This window comes from Musca vetustissima, unplaced genomic scaffold (genome assembly GCF_032173495.1).
Source record: "Musca vetustissima isolate MV318-11 ecotype Yass unplaced genomic scaffold, APGP_CSIRO_Mvet_v1 utg16282, whole genome shotgun sequence".
NCBI lineage: Eukaryota > Metazoa > Arthropoda > Insecta > Diptera > Muscidae > Musca > Musca vetustissima.
In genome coordinates this window covers 140,352-152,103 of record NW_026875941.1, presented here as the reverse complement: position 1 = coordinate 152,103, position 11,752 = coordinate 140,352, and positions in this window count along the sequence as shown.

The following is an 11,752-nucleotide window of genomic DNA, read 5'->3' as shown; positions in this document are numbered from 1 at the left end:
TTTTGATGATAATAAAATTTAATTTTTTTCGGAAGAATAATATTTTACTGCGAATTTTTAATTTAAGATACCTACATTTTACATAAATGCCCAGGTCTGGAAATACCCACGAACTCAATAGGTTATGAAAAATTATTTTCAAGCCTCTGATATGCTTTGGAAAAATATTTTTACAGAATCCAAGCCCCTGATATGTCCTGGAAACATATTTTTAAAAAATCCACCAGGTCTTGGAAAACTATTCCGTGAAAAATACTATTTAAAAAATCCACGTCTGATAGGCGTGGAACAAATATTCCGTGAAAAATACTATTTAGAAAATCCACTCCTATCAGAGCCCTTGAAAAAAACTATTCCGTGAAAAATACTATGTAGAAAATCCACTCCTATCAGAGCCCTTGAAAAAACTATTCCGTGAAAAATACTAATAAAAAATCCACGTCTATCATGGCCCATGAAAAAAATATTCCATGAAAAATACTATTTAGAAAATCCACACCTATCAAAGTCCTTGAAAAAATATTCCGTAAAAAATACTCCTTAAAACTCCACGCCTTGTCAATGAACTTGAAAAAATATTCCGTAAAAAATACTCCTTAAAACTCCACGCCTTGTCAATGAACTTGAAAAAATATTCCGTAAAAAATACTCCTTAAAACTCCACGCCTTGTCAATGAACTTGAAAAAATATTCTTTTATAAATCCACGCCTTTGATAGGCCTTGAAAAAATATTCTTTTATAAATCCACGCCTTTGATAGGCCTTGAAAAAATATTCTTTTATAAATCCACGCCTTTGATGGGCCTTGAAAAAATATTCTTTTATAAATCCACGCCTTTGATAGGCCTTGAAAAAATATTCTTTTATAAATCCACGCCTTTGATAGGCCTTGAAAAAATATTCTTTTATAAATCCACGCCTTTGATAGGCCTTGAAAAAATATTCTTTTATAAATCCACGCCTTTGATAGGCCTTGAAAAAATATTCTTTTATAAATCCACGCCTTTGATAGGCCTTGAAAAAATATTCTTTTATAAATCCACGCCTTTGATAGGCCTTGAAAAAATATTCTTTTATAAATCCACGCCTTTGATAGGCCTTGAAAAAATATTCTTTTATAAATCCACGCCTTTGATAGGCCTTGAAAAAATATTCTTTTATAAATCCACGCCTTTGATAGGCCTTGAAAAAATATTCTTTTATAAATCCACGCCTTTGATAGGCCTTGAAAAAATATTCTTTTATAAATCCACGCCTTTGATAGGCCTTGAAAAAATATTCTTTTATAAATCCACGCCTTTGATAGGCCTTGAAAAAATATTCTTTTATAAATCCACGCCTTTGATAGGCCTTGAAAAAATATTCTTTTATAAAACCACGCCTTTGATAGGCCTTGAAAAAATATTCTTTTATAAATCCACGCCTTTGATAGGCCTTGAAAAAATATTCTTTTATAAATCCACGCCTTTGATAGGCCTTGAAAAAATATTCTTTTATAAATCCACGCCTTTGATAGACCTTGAAAAAATATTCTTTTATAAATCCACGCCTTTGATAGGCCTTGAAAAAATATTCTTTTATAAATCCACGCCTTTGATAGGCCTTGAAAAAATATTCTTTTATAAATCCACGCCTTTGATAGGCCTTGAAAAAATATTCTTTTATAAATCCACGCCTTTGATAGGCCTTGAAAAAATATTCTTTTATAAATCCACGCCTTTGATAGGCCTTGAAAAAATATTCTTTTATAAATCCACGCCTTTGATAGGCCTTGAAAAAATATTCTTTTATAAATCCACGCCTTTGATAGGCCTTGAAAAAATATTCTTTTATAAATCCACGCCTTTGATAGGCCTTGAAAAAATATTCTTTTATAAATCCACGCCTTTGATAGGCCTTGAAAAAATATTCTTTTATAAATCCACGCCTTTGATAGGCCTTGAAAAAATATTCTTTTATAAATCCACGCCTTTGATAGGCCTTGAAAAAATATTCTTTTATAAATCCACGCCTTTGATAGGCCTTGAAAAAATATTCTTTTATAAATCCACGCCTTTGATAGGCCTTGAAAAAATATTCTTTTATAAATCCACGCCTTTGATAGGCCTTGAAAAAATATTCTTTTATAAATCCACGCCTTTGATAGGCCTTGAAAAAATATTCTTTTATAAATCCACGCCTTTGATAGGCCTTGAAAAAATATTCTTTTATAAATCCACGCCTTTGATAGGCCTTGAAAAAATATTCTTTTATAAATCCACGCCTTTGATAGGCCTTGAAAAAATATTCTTTTATAAATCCACGCCTTTGATAGGCCTTGAAAAAATATTCTTTTATAAATCCACGCCTTTGATAGGCCTTGAAAAAATATTCTTTTATAAATCCACGCCTTTGATAGGCCTTGAAAAAATATTCTTTTATAAATCCACGCCTTTGATAGGCCTTGAAAAAATATTCTTTTATAAATCCACGCCTTTGATAGGCCTTGAAAAAATATTCTTTTATAAATCCACGCCTTTGATAGGCCTTGAAAAAATATTCTTTTATAAATCCACGCCTTTGATAGGCCTTGAAAAAATATTCTTTTATAAATCCACGCCTTTGATAGGCCTTGAAAAAATATTCTTTTATAAATCCACGCCTTTGATAGGCCTTGAAAAAATATTCTTTTATAAATCCACGCCTTTGATAGGCCTTGAAAAAATATTCTTTTATAAATCCACGCCTTTGATAGGCCTTGAAAAAATATTCTTTTATAAATCCACGCCTTTGATAGGCCTTGAAAAAATATTCTTTTATAAATCCACGCCTTTGATAGGCCTTGAAAAAATATTCTTTTATAAATCCACGCCTTTGATAGGCCTTGAAAAAATATTCTTTTATAAATCCACGCCTTTGATAGGCCTTGAAAAAATATTCTTTTATAAATCCACGCCTTTGATAGGCCTTGAAAAAATATTCTTTTATAAATCCACGCCTTTGATAGGCCTTGAAAAAATATTCTTTTATAAATCCACGCCTTTGATAGGCCTTGAAAAAATATTCTTTTATAAATCCACGCCTTTGATAGGCCTTGAAAAAATATTCTTTTATAAATCCACGCCTTTGATAGGCCTTGAAAAAATATTCTTTTATAAATCCACGCCTTTGATAGGCCTTGAAAAAATATTCTTTTAAAAATCCACGCCTTTGATAGGCCTTGAAAAAATATTCTTTTAAAAATCCACGCCTTTGATAGGCCTTGAAAAAATATTCTTTTATAAATCCACGCCTTTGATAGGCCTTGAAAAAATATTCTTTTATAAATCCACGCCTTTGATAGGCCTTGAAAAAATATTCTTTTATAAATCCACGCCTTTGATAGGCCTTGAAAAAATATTCTTTTATAAATCAACGCCTTTGATAGGCCTTGAAAAAATATTCTTTTATAAATCCACGCCTTTGATGGGCCTTGAAAAAATATTCTTTTATAAATCCACGCCTCACAGTGTCACGACCGCGGCCAAAAATGGTCAAAAACAAGTACCACGGAGGACAAATTTTTTGATGAGGATTGATAGAAAATACTCCAATTAGAATAAATATGAAATATTACATAGTTTTGTCTCTACAAAGGTTCAAATCTGATAATTATTTATTAACTGATTTTTTACCATATTTTCGAAAAATGGGTGTATTTTTCTGATGCTCAAATATTTGAATATTCAAATTAACGGTTATTATAAAAGTGTTTATTTTGGTTGCTGTGGATGTAAAAACTAGGATTCGCTTTAGTTTGTATGTATATAGATATCATATGGTGTATACAGTCGTCCACACTTGTAGTACTTAGTTCATCAAATTTGTAAAACAAATTTTGAAATTAGTGGAGCAGAAAAAAAAAAGTTTAAAAAAGGTTAGCTCTAATTTTTTTTATTTTAGTGGTGAAAAGTGTGTTATTTAAGGAATAAAAAAATTAGCTGCGGAGTCCTGCGGTCCTAAGAGTTATTTAACTTTTTTGGTGACCACCTTATGAAAAAATATGGCATATTCACGAAATGGTTAGAAGCGAATGGTCAAATATGTTATGTATACAATTAAATAAGTTATTGAGGGTCAAATAGGAAGGAGAAAATGGATTCAGAACATAGTAATAATACAATATTTTACATAAAATATGCAATTAAGTGGTAAAAACGTTATTCGAAGCGGAGATATGGGAGAATTGGTTTTAAAGTATAGCTTTTAAATAAATTTTCAGTCAGTTTGAAGATTATACTTATTTATCAGATCATTTGAGACATAATCTTATAATCTTAATTTAGAGGTCGCACATGAATTACCTTTGTGGAAGGTTCATACAGAAAAATATTAGTTCATGGCATGGGATACGCAAAGTGCAGTACAATACCTTTTGAGCGACTTTCACAAGATGCTAACAAGTCATGCCAACAAATAATTAGTAGCAGCCCGAACTTTTGTTAAAGTCGAGTTAAATAAGGATTTTATTTAGTATTTTATATTACAATCCGACCTTGTAATATCCTTAAACAGCCATAAAGTAAAGGCCCGAGATTATAATGTGAATGATACTAAATCGTACATTTGGGAAGACAATATTATATATATATATATATATCTGATGTGTGTTTTGAAAATGTTGTGAATGATAAAAAAGTAATTTATTAGTTACTAAAGGAGATCAATTATTTATTATATTATAGTATATCTAACAGAACTAAAACTACTATACTTAATTGAGCTGCATATAACGATTTTATAGTACAGAAAGTTAAATTTTTAGGGACTTTTGGTATGGTAGGTACCTGAAATATGGGCCAACAACTAAATTACAACACGTATTACTGTCTTCGCCCAAATTTGATGTAATTTGGACGAAGACATGAAAATTTTCATGGAATTTGGATGAATATAAAAAATGTTTAGGTCCAAAAATCGGATTTTTCAAGACCCTTTGTTTGGGAGGTATATCAAATCTTGGTCCGGTCTACCCAGTTTTTGGTCCGTTGATTTATAGGCATAAGTAAATGTAAATTGCCAATTTTCAATGAATTTGGTTGAATATTAAAAATTTTATAGCCCAAAGTAGTAAAATTTTCAAGACCCTTTGTATGGGAGGTATATCAAATCTTGGTCCGATCTAACCAGTTTTTGGTCAGTTCCTTTATAGGCCTAATTAAATGTAAATTGCAAATTTTCATTGAATTTGTTTGAATATTAAAGATTTTATAGGCCAAAAAGGGTGACATTCTCAAGACCCATTATATGGGAGGTATACCAAATCTTGGTCCGACCTATCCAATTTTTTGTCAGTTGCTCTTTAGGCCAATAATAAGCACATGTACCAAATTTCATTAACTTACGATAACTCCTTCTATTTTTGGCCGCTGTTTATATGAACTCGCGACATAGTGCGCCTTTGATAGGCCTTGAAAAAATATTCTTTTAGAAATCCACGCCTTTGATAGGCCTTGAAAAAATATTCTTTTAGAAATCCACGCCTTTGATAGGCCTTGAAAAAATATTCTTTTAGAAATCCACGCCTTTGATAGGCCTTGAAAAAATATTCTTTTAGAAATCCACGCCTTTGATAGGCCTTGAAAAAATATTCTTTTATAAATCCACGCCTTTGATAGGCCTTGAAAAAATATTCTTTTAGAAATCCACGCCTTTGATAGGCCTTGAAAAAATATTCTTTTAGAAATCCACGCCTTTGATAGGCCTTGAAAAAATATTCTTTAATAAATCCACGCCTTTGATAGGCCTTGAAAAAATATTCTTTTATAAATCCACGCCTTAGGTCTTTTGGTTCGTGAAAAAATATTTTTTAATAAATCCACGCCTTTGGTGGTCCTTGAAAAAATATTCTTTAATAATCCACGCCTCAGTTGGCCCTTGAAAAAATATTCTTTAATAAATCCACGCCTCAGTTGATGGAAAAATATTCTTTTAATAAATCCACGCCTCAGTTGGCCCTTGAAAAATATTCTTTAATAAATCCACGCCTCAGTTGGCCCTTGAAAAATATTCTTTAATAAATCCACGCCTCAGTTGGCCCTTGAAAAATATTCTTTAATAAATCCACGCCTCAGTTGGCCCTTGAAAAATATTCTTTAATAAATCCACGCCTCAGTTGGCCCTTGAAAAATATTCTTTAATAAATCCACGCCTCAGTTGGCCCTTGAAAAATATTCTTTAATAAATCCACGCCTCAGTTGGCCCTTGAAAAATATTCTTTAATAAATCCACGCCTCAGTTGGCCCTTGAAAAATATTCTTTAATAAATCCACGCCTCAGTTGGCCCTTGAAAAATATTCTTTAATAAATCCACGCCTCAGTTGGCCCTTGAAAAATATTCTTTAATAAATCCACGCCTCAGTTGGCCCTTGAAAAATATTCTTTAATAAATCCACGCCTCAGTTGGCCCTTGAAAAATATTCTTTAATAAATCCACGCCTCAGTTGGCCCTTGAAAAATATTCTTTAATAAATCCACGCCTCAGTTGGCCCTTGAAAAATATTCTTTAATAAATCCACGCCTCAGTTGGCCCTTGAAAAATATTCTTTAATAAATCCACGCCTCAGTTGGCCCTTGAAAAATATTCTTTAATAAATCCACGCCTCAGTTGGCCCTTGAAAAATATTCTTTAATAAATCCACGCCTCAGTTGGCCCTTGAAAAATATTCTTTAATAAATCCACGCCTCAGTTGGCCCTTGAAAAATATTCTTTAATAAATCCACGCCTCAGTTGGCCCTTGAAAAATATTCTTTAATAAATCCACGCCTCAGTTGGCCCTTGAAAAATATTCTTTAATAAATCCACGCCTCAGTTGGCCCTTGAAAAATATTCTTTAATAAATCCACGCCTCAGTTGGCCCTTGAAAAATATTCTTTAATAAATCCACGCCTCAGTTGGCCCTTGAAAAATATTCTTTAATAAATCCACGCCTCAGTTGGCCCTTGAAAAATATTCTTTAATAAATCCACGCCTCAGTTGGCCCTTGAAAAATATTCTTTAATAAATCCACGCCTCAGTTGGCCCTTGAAAAATATTCTTTAATAAATCCACGCCTCAGTTGGCCCTTGAAAAATATTCTTTAATAAATCCACGCCTCAGTTGGCCCTTGAAAAATATTCTTTAATAAATCCACGCCTCAGTTGGCCCTTGAAAAATATTCTTTAATAAATCCACGCCTCAGTTGGCCCTTGAAAAATATTCTTTAATAAATCCACGCCTCAGTTGGCCCTTGAAAAATATTCTTTAATAAATCCACGCCTCAGTTGGCCCTTGAAAAATATTCTTTAATAAATCCACGCCTCAGTTGGCCCTTGAAAAATATTCTTTAATAAATCCACGCCTCAGTTGGCCCTTGAAAAATATTCTTTAATAAATCCACGCCTCAGTTGGCCCTTGAAAAATATTCTTTAATAAATCCACGCCTCAGTTGGCCCTTGAAAAATATTCTTTAATAAATCCACGCCTCAGTTGGCCCTTGAAAAATATTCTTTAATAAATCCACGCCTCAGTTGGCCCTTGAAAAATATTCTTTAATAAATCCACGCCTCAGTTGGCCCTTGAAAAATATTCTTTAATAAATCCACGCCTCAGTTGGCCCTTGAAAAATATTCTTTAATAAATCCACGCCTCAGTTGGCCCTTGAAAAATATTCTTTAATAAATCCACGCCTCAGTTGGCCCTTGAAAAATATTCTTTAATAAATCCACGCCTCAGTTGGCCCTTGAAAAATATTCTTTAATAAATCCACGCCTCAGTTGGCCCTTGAAAAATATTCTTTAATAAATCCACGCCTCAGTTGGCCCTTGAAAAATATTCTTTAATAAATCCACGCCTCAGTTGGCCCTTGAAAAATATTCTTTAATAAATCCACGCCTCAGTTGGCCCTTGAAAAATATTCTTTAATAAATCCACGCCTCAGTTGGCCCTTGAAAAATATTCTTTAATAAATCCACGCCTCAGTTGGCCCTTGAAAAATATTCTTTAATAAATCCACGCCTCAGTTGGCCCTTGAAAAATATTCTTTAATAAATCCACGCCTCAGTTGGCCCTTGAAAAATATTCTTTAATAAATCCACGCCTCAGTTGGCCCTTGAAAAATATTCTTTAATAAATCCACGCCTCAGTTGGCCTTGAAAAATATTCTTTAATAAATCCACGCCTCAGTTGGCCCTTGAAAAATATTCTTTAATAAATCCACGCCTCAGTTGGCCCTTGAAAAATATTCTTTAATAAATCCACGCCTCAGTTGGCCCTTGAAAAATATTCTTTAATAAATCCACGCCTCAGTTGGCCCTTGAAAAATATTCTTTAATAAATCCACGCCTCAGTTGGCCCTTGAAAAATATTCTTTAATAAATCCACGCCTCAGTTGGCCCTTGAAAAATATTCTTTAATAAATCCACGCCTCAGTTGGCCCTTGAAAAATATTCTTTAATAAATCCACGCCTCAGTTGGCCCTTGAAAAATATTCTTTAATAAATCCACGCCTCAGTTGGCCCTTGAAAAATATTCTTTAATAAATCCACGCCTCAGTTGGCCCTTGAAAAATATTCTTTAATAAATCCACGCCTCAGTTGGCCCTTGAAAAATATTCTTTAATAAATCCACGCCTCAGTTGGCCCTTAAAATATTCTTTAATAAATCCACGCCTCAGTTGGCCCTTGAAAAATATTCTTTAATAAATCCACGCCTCAGTTGGCCCTTGAAAAATATTCTTTAATAAATCCACGCCTCAGTTGGCCCTTGAAAAATATTCTTTAATAAATCCACGCCTCAGTTGGCCCTTGAAAAATATTCTTTAATAAATCCACGCCTCAGTTGGCCCTTGAAAAATATTCTTTAATAAATCCACGCCTCAGTTGGCCCTTGAAAAATATTCTTTAATAAATCCACGCCTCAGTTGGCCCTTGAAAAATATTCTTTAATAAATCCACGCCTCAGTTGGCCCTTGAAAAATATTCTTTAATAAATCCACGCCTCAGTTGGCCCTTGAAAAATATTCTTTAATAAATCCACGCCTCAGTTGGCCCTTGAAAAATATTCTTTAATAAATCCACGCCTCAGTTGGCCCTTGAAAAATATTCTTTAATAAATCCACGCCTCAGTTGGCCCTTGAAAAATATTCTTTAATAAATCCACGCCTCAGTTGGCCCTTGAAAAATATTCTTTAATAAATCCACGCCTCAGTTGGCCCTTGAAAAATATTCTTTAATAAATCCACGCCTCAGTTGGCCCTTGAAAAATATTCTTTAATAAATCCACGCCTCAGTTGGCCCTTGAAAAATATTCTTTAATAAATCCACGCCTCAGTTGGCCCTTGAAAAATATTCTTTAATAAATCCACGCCTCAGTTGGCCCTTGAAAAATATTCTTTAATAAATCCACGCCTCAGTTGGCCCTTGAAAAATATTCTTTAATAAATCCACGCCTCAGTTGGCCCTTGAAAAATATTCTTTAATAAATCCACGCCTCAGTTGGCCCTTGAAAAATATTCTTTAATAAATCCACGCCTCAGTTGGCCCTTGAAAAATATTCTTTAATAATTGGCCCTTGAAAAATATTCTTTAATAAATCCACGCCTCCGTTGGCCCTTGAAAAATATTCTTTAATTTTTTAATAAATCCACGCCTCAGTTGGCCCTTGAAAAATATTCTTTAATAAATCCACGCCTCAGTTGGCCCTTGAAAAATATTCTTTAATAAATCCACGCCTCAGTTGGCCCTTGAAAAATATTCTTTAATAAATCCACGCCTTCTTTGAAAAATTAATAAATCCACGCCTTAGGTCTGCTGTATTTTTAATAAATCCACGTTTTCAGTTGGCCCTTGAAAAATATTCTTTAATAAATCCACGCCTCAATTGGCCCTTGAAAAATATTCTTTAATAAATCCACGCCTCAGTTGGCCCTTGAAAAATATTCTTTAATAAATCCACGCCTCAGTTGGCCCTTAAAAATATTTTTAATAAATCCACGCCTCAGGTTTTAAAAATAGGTTTTAATAAATCCACGCCTCAGTTGGCCCTTGAAAAATATTCTTTAATAAATCCACGCCTCAGTTGGCCCTTGAAAAATATTCTTTAATAAATCCACGCCTCAGTTGGCCCTTGAAAAATATTCTTTAATAAATCCACGCCTCAGTTGGCCCTTGAAAAATATTCTTTAATAAATCCACGCCTCAGTTGGCCCTTGAAAAATATTCTTTAATAAATCCACGCCTCAGTTGGCCCTTGAAAAATATTCTATAAATCCACGCCTCAGTTGGCCCTTGAAAAATATTCTTTAATAAATCCACGCCTCAGTTGGCCCTTGAAAAATATTCTTTAATAAATCCACGCCTCAGTTGGCCCTTGAAAAATATTCTTTAATAAATCCACGCCTCAGTTGGCCCTTGAAAAATATTCTTTAATAAATCCACGCCTCAGTTGGCCCTTGAAAAATATTCTTTAATAAATCCACGCCTGTGTGCTGGCCCTTGAAAAATATTCTTTAATAAATCCACGCCTCAGTTGGCCCTTGAAAAATATTCTTTGATAAATCCACGCCTCAGTTGGCCCTTGAAAAATATTCTTTAATAAATCCACGCCTCAGTTGGCCCTTGAAAAATATTCTTTAATAAATCCACGCCTCAGTTGGCCCTTGAAAAATATTCTTTAATAAATCCACGCCTCAGGTCCCTTGAAAAAAATTCTTCAATAAATCCACGCCTCAGTTGGCCCTTGAAAAATATTCTTTAATAAATCCACGCCTCAGTTGGCCCTTGAAAAATATTCTTTAATAAATCCACGCCTCAGTTGGCCCTTGAAAAATATTCTTTAATAAATCCACGCCTCAGTTGGCCCTTGAAAAATATTCTTTAATAAATCCACACCTCAGTTGGCCCTTGAAAAATATTCTTTATTAAATCCACGCCTCAGTTGGCCCTTGAAAAATATTCTTTATTAAATCCACGCCTCAGTTGGCCCTTGAAAAATATTCTTTAATAAATCCACGCCTTGCTTGGGGTCTTGAAAAAATATTCTTTAATAAATCCACGCCTTGCTTGGGGTCTTGAAAAAATATTCTTTAATAAATCCACGCCTTGCTTGGGGTCTTGAAAAAATATTCTTTAATAAATCCACGCCTTGCTTGGGGTCTTGAAAAAATATTCTTTAATAAATCCACGCCTTGCTTGGGGTCTTGAAAAAATATTCTTTAATAAATCCACGCCTTGCTTGGGGTCTTGAAAAAATATTCTTTAATAAATCCACGCCTTGCTTGGGGTCTTGAAAAAATATTCTTTAATAAATCCACGCCTTGGATTGGGTTTTGAAAAAATATTCTTTAATAAATCCACGTCTTGTCTAAGGCCTTGAAAAAATATTCTTCAAAAAATGCAAGTCCTGATTATGACCATAAAAGAATATTTCCCGATATAAAAAATAAAACAAAAAAACTTTTTTTAAATTTTGAAATAATTGTTATCCTGTTTTTATTCAAGAAAAAATATGACATGAGCATTAACGTAAATGACTCTTATAATTTGTTTTAATAATTTTGATTTTTTAAAGAGAACTGGGTCTCTTTTGTTTTAGTAATATTATCCGTGTTCTTAATTTCCTTATCGAACTAATTTTACTACAGAAGAGCATTAACATATTTTATTCATAAAATGTATGTATGTGTGCATTTGTTTTTTTTAATTTTTGTATAATTGCATTAATAAATTGTTATTCGTTTAGCATTAGAGATTGTGG